At 32.6% G+C, this 13,843-nt stretch overlaps 1 protein-coding gene across 1 annotated transcript in view; it reads right to left on the minus strand.

Moving 5' to 3' along the window:
- The window catches only part of LOC127705390 (DNA damage-regulated autophagy modulator protein 2-like), a 74,740-nt gene that overhangs the window by 23,975 nt on the left and 36,922 nt on the right, over positions 1 to 13,843 (minus strand). Inside the window, exon 2 of the mRNA XM_052209700.1 lies at positions 11,232 to 11,315. The gene's annotated coding sequence lies outside the window, so the exon portion shown is untranslated. The remainder of the gene's footprint in view (positions 1 to 11,231; positions 11,316 to 13,843) is intronic.

The raw sequence follows: 13,843 nt of genomic DNA on the forward strand, positions 1-13,843 counted from the left end.
TCAAATTTTCCAAGTCCAAAGCCCGTTATTTCGACAAAAAATCAGCGGAACGGAACCAAACATAAACTAGATCTGTAACTCATCAAAGTAGGCTCACATATTCAAAATCAGCTCAAAATGTGAAGGTGTTTAGAAAAAAAGTCCGTATAACTGTTATTTTCCCAAAATTTTCAAAGTCCGTAATTTCGGCAAAAATCAGTGCAGCGGAACCAAACGTAAACTCGATCTGTAACTCATCATAGTAGATTCACATCCTAAAATAAACTTGATCTGTAACAAATCGTAGTTGACTCACATTCTAAATAAAAATCAGCTCAATATGTTAAAGCGATTAGAAAAAAAGTCCGTATAACTGTTATTTTCATAAAATTTTCAAAGTCCGTAATTTCGGTAAAAATCAGTAGAGCGGAACCAAACGTAAACTTGATCTGTAACTCATCATAGTAGACTCACATACTAAAAATCAGCTCAATATGTGAAGGCCTTAAGAAAAAATCCACATAACTGTTCGTTGCGGAATTATGGAATGACGGATAAGGGTAAAAACTATATGGCCCCGACCTTTTTGTGGCGAGGCCATACTAATATTGCTGTCAGTGCACCATATGGGCAAATTTATTAAGACAAGGTCAACATCTAACGCTTTTAGAAACATTATGCAGTTCCTTCATGAGCTCTAAATATGAATATCGATCGAGTGAAATTTTATAGCTCGTTGTTGAGTTAGGTTACGGGATGAAGTATAATAAACGTTAGAAATAGTGTGATTGTTTTCTTATACTCCATGTCGATGATAATACTCAATAGATACTTTTATTCATATTAATTATCAACCCGAATAATTCAGTCCTGCCATTGGTCGACTATCGATCGCAATCGCGGGGATGCAGCCATCGTAGAGCAGCGGAATATTACGACCATTATTCGGGTCAATCAATTTTCGAAACTCAAGTTTTCAACGAAAAAGGCCATGAAGTTTTCCAAATTATTTAGTGAAAATTTATAAATAAATATTACCCTTGTTCCGAAGGAGGTGATACACTGGTTTACGTCCCTCCATGTTTCCGTGCGTCCGTCCGTCATATAAAATGAGTTAAAAATCGTTAGATAATCTCAAAATAATTCGTGGTCACCTTCATTTAAGAAATCAGCCAAAATATTCATATCTGCAGTTTTTAACAATAGTTATTGAAATTGTATTTCATGTTAAGAATAAATCATACTTTTCAATCACTTCATTGACGAGACACATTCTTAAAGTCAATTTTTCAACAATAAACTGGTGTCCCTTAGTAAATATTCCAAGAACTGTCACCATGCACCTAATTAAAAACCCATCAAAAGTATGTTTGCAGACTTTATACAAAGTATTACTAGTATTTGAATCAAATTGTTTAGACTCATAGTGTATCCATGAAAGTTGATAGACATGTGAGAAGAGGTAGTCCGGCATGCGATGATATCACAACTATACAATCGTAGTCTACAGTGGGATTTTCTCTCTGTGTTGAAGACCCATCCATTGGTAGCCTTCGGCTGTTTTCTGCTCTTTGGTCGGGTTGTTGTCTCTCTGACACATTCCCCATTTCCATTCTCAATTTTAATCGTAGTAAATAGAATTCAAAAGAAAATGTTCAGTTAACAATCGTTGAAGGCAGGAGTGATACAAAAGCCGTGGATAAAGATTTCAACTGAATTGATAGAACACCAGAGATATTCAATTTTCTGTTATCCAATTTGATAAATTTTACAGCATCACATTTTTGTCTGTGCAATAATATACGCTCAACACATGATAAGTGCTTTAAATGAATCAACACAGAGAGGGGAAAAGAGGGGTGTCACCCCGAAGTCCCGGAAAAATAAATGCTGAATCCCGGGTTCTTATAATAGTGAAGCAAATGTTCTAGGATGTCGAAACATTAATCATCAATTCCTGAATCCCGACAAGTGTAATTCCCGAATACCCGCAAAAGTAAAGGTCTAATCCCAAAGTCCCCAAAAAGTCCTTCCGCCCGCGATTAGAAAACAATGATTTTTTTTAGTATTGTTTTTCCTTAACAGAACATATTGTACTTGAAGTAAAAGTATGTACTGACTTCCGGGTAATAAAAAATATTTTGGCTAAGGGTGTCCTTCGACGCAAATTTTATACAAACGTGTAAAATAAGTTTGCTATATTTAATCAATTTTACATGTTCAGCTGAATAAAAATTGTAAATATATGGATTGGTTGTTGTTAGCTTAAAGCCCAATGGCAAATATTTCATGAGGACGATAATAATTTAACATTTAATACAATAGGTAGATAACCGTCTCATTATGCACACAGTGTACCGCCCTGTGATAATCATGTGATTTGTTTTGTCAGATAGTAAGGTCTTAGATAAACAAAAACGTATTTATCCAGTCATTATTGGCATATGATGCAGCTGTCATTAGCATCTTAATATTGAGGTTATCGATAGGTTAATGTGATATCATCAACGAAAAGCTATAGAAGTTTCCACATTTCATGTTTTATTAACAGAGCTATTTGTTTCGTAATTAACGCGAACTGTATTCTAACTTCCTGTGTATTCATTAACGGTATCCTAACTTCCTGTGTCACAATAATTAAGGTTTTAAAAACATTAGTTTTTTTTCTGTACTTCAAACAAATTATAAAAACTCAAAGATATCTCAAAGCAAGTGATTGAAGTTTTGGTTTTGTGACAGTAATATCAAAGTGCTTTATCTATTTCAGAATTGAGGTAATATACAAAACAATAACGATACATGACGTCACGATAAATGCAGTTGTGAAGTCATGTCTTTTCTACCCGTTTTCATGAAAACATCTTAGATTTTGTTCAATTTCAAAATATGGGTTTTGCTCTCACAGTCATTTTTGTTATTAAAGTTTTGACTTGCGTTGGGTAGTTGACCGTTTTCAAACAACTGTATGGCAAAACTTTAAAGAAATAAAAATGTCGACTTTTTTTCTGTCACATACTGTTTGGTATGAATACAAACACTTAAACACATGGCTGTTGCATTTTAAGCATTATAATTTACCTTAAATGTTGTCAACTTTCGTATTGACAGTTATGACAACGTGAAACTCCACTCACATTTGAGTTCTTAGATCAAATGGAAATGACTCCATGTTATCATTTTTATATTGGAACTATTTGTGATTTGTTTGTAATTCAATTTGGTTTAGTTTATAACAGAATGACAGTTCAAGCTTCAAAAAACAAATTTCTTAGGTCAAGAAACTATCTAGCTACTTTATGATTTATAAAAAAGTACAGGTTTTGGTACATGAAATGTTAAAAGAAGACTGGAAATGTCAGAGAAAAGAAAGATACTATGTTCAAGTATAAGATACATTTGCATTGAAATCATATTTATGTTATAAGTTTTGCATTGCGCTAAAACGAGTGGTTAACGGTACGTAGATGAGTTTGTGTCAGATATAATGCTTCACTATATACATAATAGATACGACAATAAGTAAAAGTTTAGTTGTAAAGTTCGTATCTCAAAATATGGCTTCCAAATTATATGCCGTTTTTATTTTCTTCTTTAAAAAAATCATCGATGATACGCGTGTTTCGTCTGCAAAAGACTCATCACTGATGCTCGAAACAAAAAGTTCCGAGAAGTGGTCATCCGTGATGTTTTTAGCTTGATTGTGTCGGTTGTTTTTCTGGTAAGTAATACTGTAACGTCTTATAAGAGTAGATAGAAAACTAGAGGCTCTCAAGAGCCTGTGTCGCTCACCTGTATTTACTGATGCTTTGGAAATCATGTAAAATAAGGTTAAAATCATAATTAATAGTATTAGATATTAGATATTATAATGATATCTAAGATAATAACAAAAAACTGCAAAATTTTTGTAAAATTACTAACTCAGGGGCAGCAACCCAACAACGGGTTGTCGGATTCGTCTGAAAATTTCAGGGCAGATAAATCTAAATCTGATGAACTTTTTTGCCACCAGTCAGATTTGCTCTAAATGCTTTAGTTTCAGAGATATAAACCAATAAAATGCTTCGCTGGGGCGCAGCTTGATACGACCGCAGAGGTCGAACCCTGAACAGTTGGGGCAAGTATGGACACAAAATTCAAGCTTGATACAGCTATGACTTTGGATTGTCATTAAATATTTGACACAGCATAGGTTTCTGACACAGGATGAATGTGGTGTAAGAACTGGAAAAAATTTAATTTACCTATTATGGTGGAATATCCATAAACTAAATTGTTTGTTAATTTCAATATATCAAAGAATATGTAGAATTCAATGTTTGATGTAATGTAATAAAGTTGAAATTTGGACCGTTTTTGTTCAATGTGGACCAATTTGGTAACATGTATAAATAATCAAAAATCTAAATACATGGGAGCCCATTTAAATACATCATAAAGGTATTAAAATAGAAAGTGACATCATAGTCATGGCTAAAAATAAACAAAAATCCTTAATCAGCAACATTTAAAGTAATATCTAAAAATAAAATTCCTTTGTAACCATAAAAGCCCATTTAAATACATCATAAAGATATTAAAATAGAAAATGACATCATAGTCATGGCTAAACATAGCAAAAAACCCTTAATCAGCATCATTTAACAGTAATATCTAAAAATGGAAATTACATCATAAAGGTATTAAAATAGAAGATGACATCATAGTCATGGCTAAAAATAAACAAAATCCTTAATCAGCATCAGCAACATTTTATAGTAATATCTAAAAATAAAATTCCTTTGTAACCATAAAAGCCCATTTAAATACATCATAACAGATATTAAAATAGAAAATGACATCATAGTCATGGCTAAACATAGCAAAAACCTTAATCAGCATCATTTAACAGTAATATCTAAAAATAAAAATTTCTTTGCAACCATAAAAGTAAAATAGAAAATGACATCATAATCATAGCTAAAAATAAACAAAAATTTTTTTTATTGGCAAATTTTAAATGGAGTTTATTATACTAAAACAATAAATTTGCAACCATAAACATGATAAAACCCCATTTAAACACATCATAAAAGTATTAAATAATTCAACTACATCATAAGGCTATAAAAATAGAAAATGACTTCATAGTCAAGGCTAAAGGTAAACAAAAAACCTTCATCAGCTAAACGTTTTGGGCAATTACCACAACACTCAATTCCAGCTTTCCCTTTGTAAAATGGAACCTTGTAGTAAAATTTCAGAAAGATCCATACACTTACACACAAGTTATTGTCATGAAACTAGAAAAATGCTTGTTTTTTGCCCCCTTTTGGCCCCTTATTCCTAAAATTTTGAGGCAATTAACCCCAAAATCAATCCCAGCATTGACCCTTTGTGATATGGAATCTTGTGGTACAATGTCAAAGAGATCCATATGCTAACACACAAGTTATGTCTGGAAGTTACAAAAATGCTTATTTTCGGCCCCTTTTTGGCCCCTAATTCCTTAACTTTTGGTACCATAACCCCTAAAATCAATCCCCACCTTCCTATTGTGGTATTGAACCTTATGGTAAAATTTCATAGAGATCCATTCACTTAAACTAAAGTTAGAGTGCGAAAACCATTGTGTATTCGGACGACGACGCCGGACGACAACGACGACGACGACGACGACGACGACGACGCCAACGTCATACCAATATACGACCTCAAAATTTTTTTGCGGTCGTATAAAAACTGCATTTTACCCCAATGTTCTATTTTTAACCAAGTCGGCCATGATGGTTAGAAGGCGGGGTCATCGGACAAATTTTTCAAAGTAGATACCCTAATAATGATTATGGCCAAGTATGGTTATATTTGTCTCAGTAGTTTCAGAGAAGAAGATTTTTGTAAAAATTTACAAAAATTTACAAAAAATTGTTAAAAATTGACTATTAAGGGCAATAACTCCTAAAGGGGTCGACTGACAATTTTGGTCATGACAACTTATTTGTAGATCTTACTTTGCTGAACATTATTGCTGTTTACAGTTTATCTCTATCTATAATAATATTCAAGATAATAACCAAAAACTGCAAAATTTCCTTAAAATTACCAATTCAGGGGCAGCAACCCAACAACTGGTTGTCAGATTTGTCTGAAAATTTCAGAGCATATAGATCTTGACCTGATAATCAGTTTTACCCTATGTCAGATTTACTCTAAATGCTTTGGTTTCAGAGATATAAGCCAAAATCTACATTTTACCCCTATGTTCTATTTTTAGCCATGGCGGCCATCTTGGTTGGTTGGTGGGGTCATCGGACACATTTTTTAAACTAGATACCCTAACAATGATTGTGGCCAAGTTTGGTTAAATTTGGCCAAGTGGTTTCAGAGGAGAAGATTTTTGTAAAAAGCTAACGACGACGGAGACGACGCCGACTACGACAACGACAACGACGGACGACGGACGACGGACGCCAAGTGATGAGAAAAGCTCACTTGGCCCTTCGGGCCAGGTGAGCTAAAAACAGCAAAATTACCTTAAAATTACCAATTCAGGGGCAGCAACCCAACAACGGGTTGTCCGATTCATCTGAAAATTTCAGGGCAGATAGATCTTGACCTGATAAACAATTTTACTTCATGTCAGATTTGCTTTAAATGCTTTGGTTTTTGAGTTAAAAGCCAAAAACTGAATTTTACCCCTATGTTCTATTTTTAGCCGTGGCGGCCATCTTGGTTGGTTGACCAGGTCACGCCACACATTTTTAAAACAAGATAACCAAATGATGATTGTGGCCAAGTTTGGTTTAATTTGGCCACATAGTTTCAGAGGAGAAGATTTTTGTAAAAGATTACTAAGATTTACGAAAAATTGTTAAAAATTGACTATAAAGGGCAATAACTCCTAAAGGGGTCAACTGACCATTTCAGTCATGTTGACTTATTTGTTAATCTTACTTTGCTGAACATTATTGCTGTTTACAGTTTATCTCTATCTATAATAATATTCAAGATAATAACCAAAAACAGCAAAATTTCCTTAAAATTACCAATTCAGGGGCAGCAACCCAACAACAGGTTGTTCGATTCATCTGAAAATTTCAGGGCAGATAGATCTTGACCTAATAAACAATTTTACTTCATGTCAGATTTGCTCTAAATGCTTTGGTTTTTGAGTTATAAGCCAAAAACTGCATTTTACCCCTATGTTTTATTTTTAGCTGTGGCCGCCATCTTGGTTGGTTGGCCGGGTCACGCCACATATTTTTTAAACTAGATACCCCAATGATGATTGTGGCCAAGTTTGGTTTAGTTTGGCCCAGCTGTTTCAGAGGAGAAGATTTTTGTAAAAGATAACTAAGATTTACGAAAAATGGTTAAAAATTGACTATAAAGGGCAATTACTCCTAAAGGGGTCAACTGACCATTTCGGTTATATTGACTTATTTGTAAATCTTACTTTGCTGAACATTATTGCTGTTTACAGTTTATCTCTATCTATAATAATATTCAAGATAATAACCAAAAACAGCAAAATTTCATTAAAATTACCAATTCAGGGGCAGCAACCCAATAACGGGTTGTCCGATTCATCTGAAAATTTCAGGGCAGATAGATCTTGACCTGATGAACAATTTTACCCTATGTCAGATTTGCTCATTTTGCTTTGGTTTTTGAGTTATAAGCTAAAAACTGCATTTTACCCCTATGTTCTATTTTTAGCCGTGGCAGCCATCTTGGTTGGTTGACCGGGTCACGCCACACATTTTTAAAACTAGATACCCCAATGATGATTGTGGCCAAGTTTGGTTAAATTTGGCCCAGTAGTTTCAGAGGAGAAGATTTTTGTAAAAGTTTACGGACGACGGACGACGGACGACGGACGACGGACGCAGGACGACGGACGACGGACGCAGGACGACGGACGACGGACGCAAAGTGATGAGAAAAGCTCACTTGACCTTTCAGGTCAGGTGAGCTAATAAAAGGGGAGAGGTGTGCACTAGTTGAACCCCAACACATTGTGTGCCTTTACCAAGTCATGTGTTATGTTGATATTTTGTCTTTGTTTGGACGTCAGTTTGTTCCGTAGGAGTCGTATGTTTGTGGTTGGTGTGGTCTGCTGTACTTTTCCATGTTTTGGAGATTTCTGTTATCCTTTTTAGCATTATTTATGCAATAAAAAATTCCTTTTTCACTTTTCCTGTAGGTTCTAGATATCACCTGTTATCTTAACATGTAAATCAGACTTTTTTTATGTTTCCACTTTGTCATCTTTAGCACGTTTAGTAGGACTGATTATCGACACTTTGAATCATCAATTGAAATGAGAAACAACACACATTGTTAAAGACAGCAATTTACTCTTAAAAATAGAACGAAAACGAAAAATTAAAAACATTTTAAGAATTTGAGTTGAAGATTTGTCATTCATTTGTATTGATTGTGATAGATAAAATGCTTTATGGCGCCAAATTGTCTAATACAAATTTGTCTTTAATAATCTCCTTTCAGTGCATTTTATGGTTAAGATCAAATTTAATTTCAACATTATCTGAATATGTCAAATGCAATTTGATGTTAGAATAAAAGTGCATATACGTTTTCTACTATCAGAAATAAGCTGATATATTGATGTGTTCACTGTTAACAATACAGTTTTTCTATAACATTATCTAAACATTTCTCTCACAAATAAATACCGAGTTACCATGTTTACGCTTGTCATTTTTGTGTGTCTACAGATTTGATGAAGGTCAAAAGTGTGTTTTATATGTTTTAAAAGTATTGCTTAAAATGCAAGATAGTTTTCCTTATTATCTGTTGACTCTTCAGTGTATCTTCAAATACTAAATATATATAAAACGTTCCCGACAGGCATTGGTAAGAACTTGTGGTGAAATCCAATTACGTTTCTATATTGAAAATGCTTTGTTTTACAATAAACACGTTCCCAAGTGCAACATTTTGAAAGAAAGTGGATTTCTCCATAGACTATTCGACGGAAAGCAAATTATCAGATAGAAATGTCTTTAGTATATTGACAGATTGCTTAATTGTAAAAAATAACAATAAACCTTATTATAGAACTGTCTGCTGCAAAGATTTAGATAACCGATAGGCTCTTAAATAGAAGCCATGACCTTATTTCTAGGGTACCAATAAACTAATCTTTTCGTGAGAATAACCTGTATTTGTGACATTTGGGTAACATAGAATTTGTAGACGAATAATGTATCTGATGAATGCATATTTTTAAATGTATTTTAAACGTCATCTTTATGTTTTACGACTGTGCAACGTTTGATGCACTTTTCTGCATTAACTTAACCCATAAATAAACGAAACTTATGTAATCTAAATGATTTAAAACGAATAACCGAAATCCCTTAGACCGAATTTAACTGTAGAAGGAGGATCGTTTTTTAGTCAAAGTAACACAAAAATCTGTCAACTGACAAATTTATCAAAATATATATATTAATCCGGGTAATGCAAGAGCGGAATAGACTCAAATGCAGTTGATACAAAGAGAAACACCAGTCTACCAGCAGTGGTGTCAACCAAGTGGTACTTAATCATTTGGCAGTGAGAATCAGGTTTTCATGACTTTAAACTATCACAAAACAGGGCTGTAAAAATATATATTCAAGTCTTTGGGTGGAGCCGGTTGGATGAGAACCAAAGACATGTCGCACTCAAGGCGAGCACGCTACTACAACACTACCTTGGCGGCCAGATATTAGGAGAGGTTAAGAGTTGATACCAAAATATATAGTTAAATTTCAGGAATAACTTTTTGGGGATATGATATTTATCTTGTAAGCTAAATATCGATTATTCCTACTAAGAAAGGTTTGAACCTTATGATAATAAATTTAATATATCTTTAAGTATAATTGGCAAAAACCATCATGCTTGAAACTTACAATTGTTATAATTTCCCAATTTGAAGAAACGATAATGCAGGTAGATTTGTGTTTAATATCGAAAAAACATAATACATAATTGTTACCCCCTATATATCATAAGACGAAGACCATACATTTAAGCCAAATATCGAGAATTATTTTATTCTGTACACTCATTTATTAGTAGAACATAAACATACAGAACGTACAACAAGTACTAGAATTTTTGCACACTCGCGATTTTTCTAATATAATTTCATAGCATTCTATACGTTTTTTTTTGTATTTCGATTTTGTTTTTGTAGAATATACATCCCTACATCGATTACGTCATTATCAAATGTTTTGTGTTTATATTTGTACATGGCGAGGACGTCCCTATAATGTTGCCATAACTTCGTCCATTCATGGAATTAAAATAAATACTATATATAATACTTCCATGGTCCAATCAATTTTCCATTCTAGCAAAATAGATATGTTTAACCTATATTTTCCCATCATGTATATCCTATAGTAGTATTTCTATTATTATATAATTGATGCATTGGCTATTTGTTACAGGTATAATCAAAAAAATTAAGAAAATGGGGTATGATTGCCAATGAGAAAATGTCCACCAGAGACCAAATGACGTAAAAGTAATTAACTATAGGTCACCGTACGGCCTTCAACATTGAGCAAAACCCATACCGAATAGCAAGGTATAAAAAGGCCCTGAAATTATAAATGTAAACTATCGTCCTGATTTATGTGCGAAACTAACCAAACACAAATGACAACCACTGAATTACAGGATCCTGACTTGAGACAAGCACATACAGAATGTGGCGGAGTTAAACATATTAGTGGGTGATCAACCACCCCCTTACATGGGACAGTGTGACAGCACAACATAAGATCGATACAAAGCATAAAACAATTTACAAAAATACAAGACACAAAGTACAGATCTGACAGTACTCGCAGTTACTGAAAGCTAGTTCAAAGCCAATAACAACTAATAAAAGAAAACATGTATCTAAGACTTAATGTCTATTATATAAGCTGTAAAATACTCATTATCTCTATTAGTTGAAAAACAAAAATTGATTGATTGAAAACAAATGGAAGGTACTAGTATTCATTTTAGATTTCAAAGACGCAATACTTTTAATGGGATATATGAACTTTTATTAATTTACATCATCTTTATCTTCTTGAACTCTATAAAAACGTACATGTATCTAAGGAACACATAATAAGTGACTCATAGAACATTTGTGTATTATTTACAAGATAAATGTTATACAAGATTTGTAATTGAGACTTGTATCAACAAACAAGTTGGTTTAAATATGAGACATATAAAAATATAATACTTACATTTATTTTCTTCTTGGTTATAATGAGTTTGGTCAAACGTTACTATCTAAAACATCTCCGCTGAAGAAGATCACAGTTCATCATCTAAAGAAGACAGATACAACATTGTCAAAGAATAGTAACCATGTAAATAGACATCGATTTATTTTACCATGATAATATCTTATAATAAACATGATGCCATAAATCATATGCTGACTATAAGGAATATATAGAAGACTGTTTGATCGTGATGGAAAAAAGAAAAAGAAAATTTGTCTTTCAGCTTGATAACTTTAAAATCAGACACTCTTATATTAAAAAATCCCGAATCCATTATCATATTCCTTTAATAGTACGATGCTTTACGTAGTTTCCCGTGAAATCAGTGGTCATTAAGTAAATTAAAATAAAAAATAAAGTGCTTAAAATGTTAAGACTCTACAGAAACTGTCGGGAGTCAAGTTAAACAACATTAGATACCATTGGTGTAGGTCTTTTATCAATTTTAATGCAAAGAACAAAAATTACTACGAAGTCCACATCTGATATATCATGTGAAAAGATTACATTTGCAACCTACAGGGAATGCACGCATTATTTCAGAAATAAATCCATGCATTGGATATTCAAAATGCAATTTTATTATATCCTACAATCTTTTGCAATTACATCATATTAATGCAAATTAGATACTAGATTGACAAAGAATCCGGGTCTTTTTAGTTTCCATCTAAAATTGTCAATTAATTTGCATTCTGTTTTCTGTTGTTTAGCATTTTGTAATCTCTTTATGCATTTAACATTCGATGTTCAGTAACTATATCAACATTTAACGTAGTTAAGATTTAAGATGCGTACAGTGACAATCGACTGTCTATATTTGGAGCAAATGCAGACACAGAAAAGAGTAAACAGCTACCCACAAAACGTTATGAAAATGCATAATTTTAAAAGCTAACATTTTTGCCTTTGCGTTATCCGATTAAACAATGTACATCACCATTCAAGCCTACTATATATATCACCATTCAAGCCTACAATATATATCACCATTCAAGCCTAAAATGTACATCACCATTCAAGTCTACAATATATATCACCATTCAAGCCTACAATATATATCACCATTCAAGCCTACAATGTACATCACCATTCAAGCCTACAATATATATCACCATTCAAGCCTACAATATATATCACCATTCAAGCCTACAATGTTTATCACCATTCAAGCCTACAATGTACATCACCATTCAAGCCTACACTATATATCACCATATCTGTAAACTTTCATAAAAAAACACTAATTTTGAAGCTTTAAGCGTCGCCACAACACAAAGCTTCATCAATTACCACTACATGTATATAAGCTTAATCGTTCTTGTAAGCTAGCGGTTGTCGTTGGTCCCTTTCTGTCTTAATTGTTTTTATACGCCATTAAAATATAACTGTGTGGTGCGTGTTTTTGCTTATAGTTGAAGGCCTCACGGTGACCAGAATATGTTTTTTACATCTTCTGTCTTTGGTCTCAACTAATAAGAAAACAAAGATCTGCAATGAAAAAACCAACGATACAAATGAAGAAAAAGCATTAAGACATAACATGTACATATTAACGAGGTTCCTGACTCGGTGTTTAATTAGTTTTATTTTAGTCATTAACCATTCCTCTTTTTGATTTTGACCAGTAAACTAACAAGACGCGCATAAGAGAACATACAATAAAACTAGTAGAGGAAAAACACTGAACCGTGAAGTAAAGTAGAGGAAAAACACTGAACCGTGAAATAAGATTATGATAGAAGAGAACATACAATAAAACTAGTAGAGGAAAAACACTGAACCGTGAAGTAAAGTAGAGGAAAAACACTGAACCGTCAAATAAGATATGATAGGTAACAAAATAAATAACATAATATACAACGAATTAAAGAATACTGAAAGGTAACAAAAACACAATATAAATAACAGAATATACCACGAATTTAAGAATACTGAACCGTGAAACAAAAACACAAAATAAATAACAGAATATACCACATATTAATGAATACTGAAAGGTAACAAAAACACAAAATAAATAACAGAATATACCACATATTAATGAATACTGAAAGGTAACAAAAACACAAAATAAATGACACAATATACCACGTATTAAAGAATACTGAACCGTGAAACAAAAACACAAAATAAATAACAGAATATACCACATATTAATGAATACTGAAAGGTAACAAAAACACAAAATAAATAACAGAATATACCACATATTAATGAATACTGAAAGGTAACAAAAACACAAAATAAATAACAGAGTATACCACATATTAATGAATACTGAAAGGTAACAAAAACACAAAATAAATAACACAATATACCACGTATTAAAGAATACTGAACCGTGAAACAAAAACACAAAATAAATAACAGAATATACCACATATTAATGAATACTGAAAGGTAACAAAAACACAAAATAAATAACAGAATATACCACATATTAATGAATACTGAAAGGTAACAAAAACAAAAAATAAATAACAGAATATACCACATATTAATGAATACTGAAAGGTAACAAAAACACAAAATAAATAACACAATATACCACGTATTAAAGAATACTG

This window comes from Mytilus californianus, unplaced genomic scaffold, assembly GCF_021869535.1.
Source record: "Mytilus californianus isolate M0D057914Y unplaced genomic scaffold, xbMytCali1.0.p SCAF_6, whole genome shotgun sequence".
Lineage (NCBI taxonomy): Eukaryota > Metazoa > Mollusca > Bivalvia > Mytilida > Mytilidae > Mytilus > Mytilus californianus.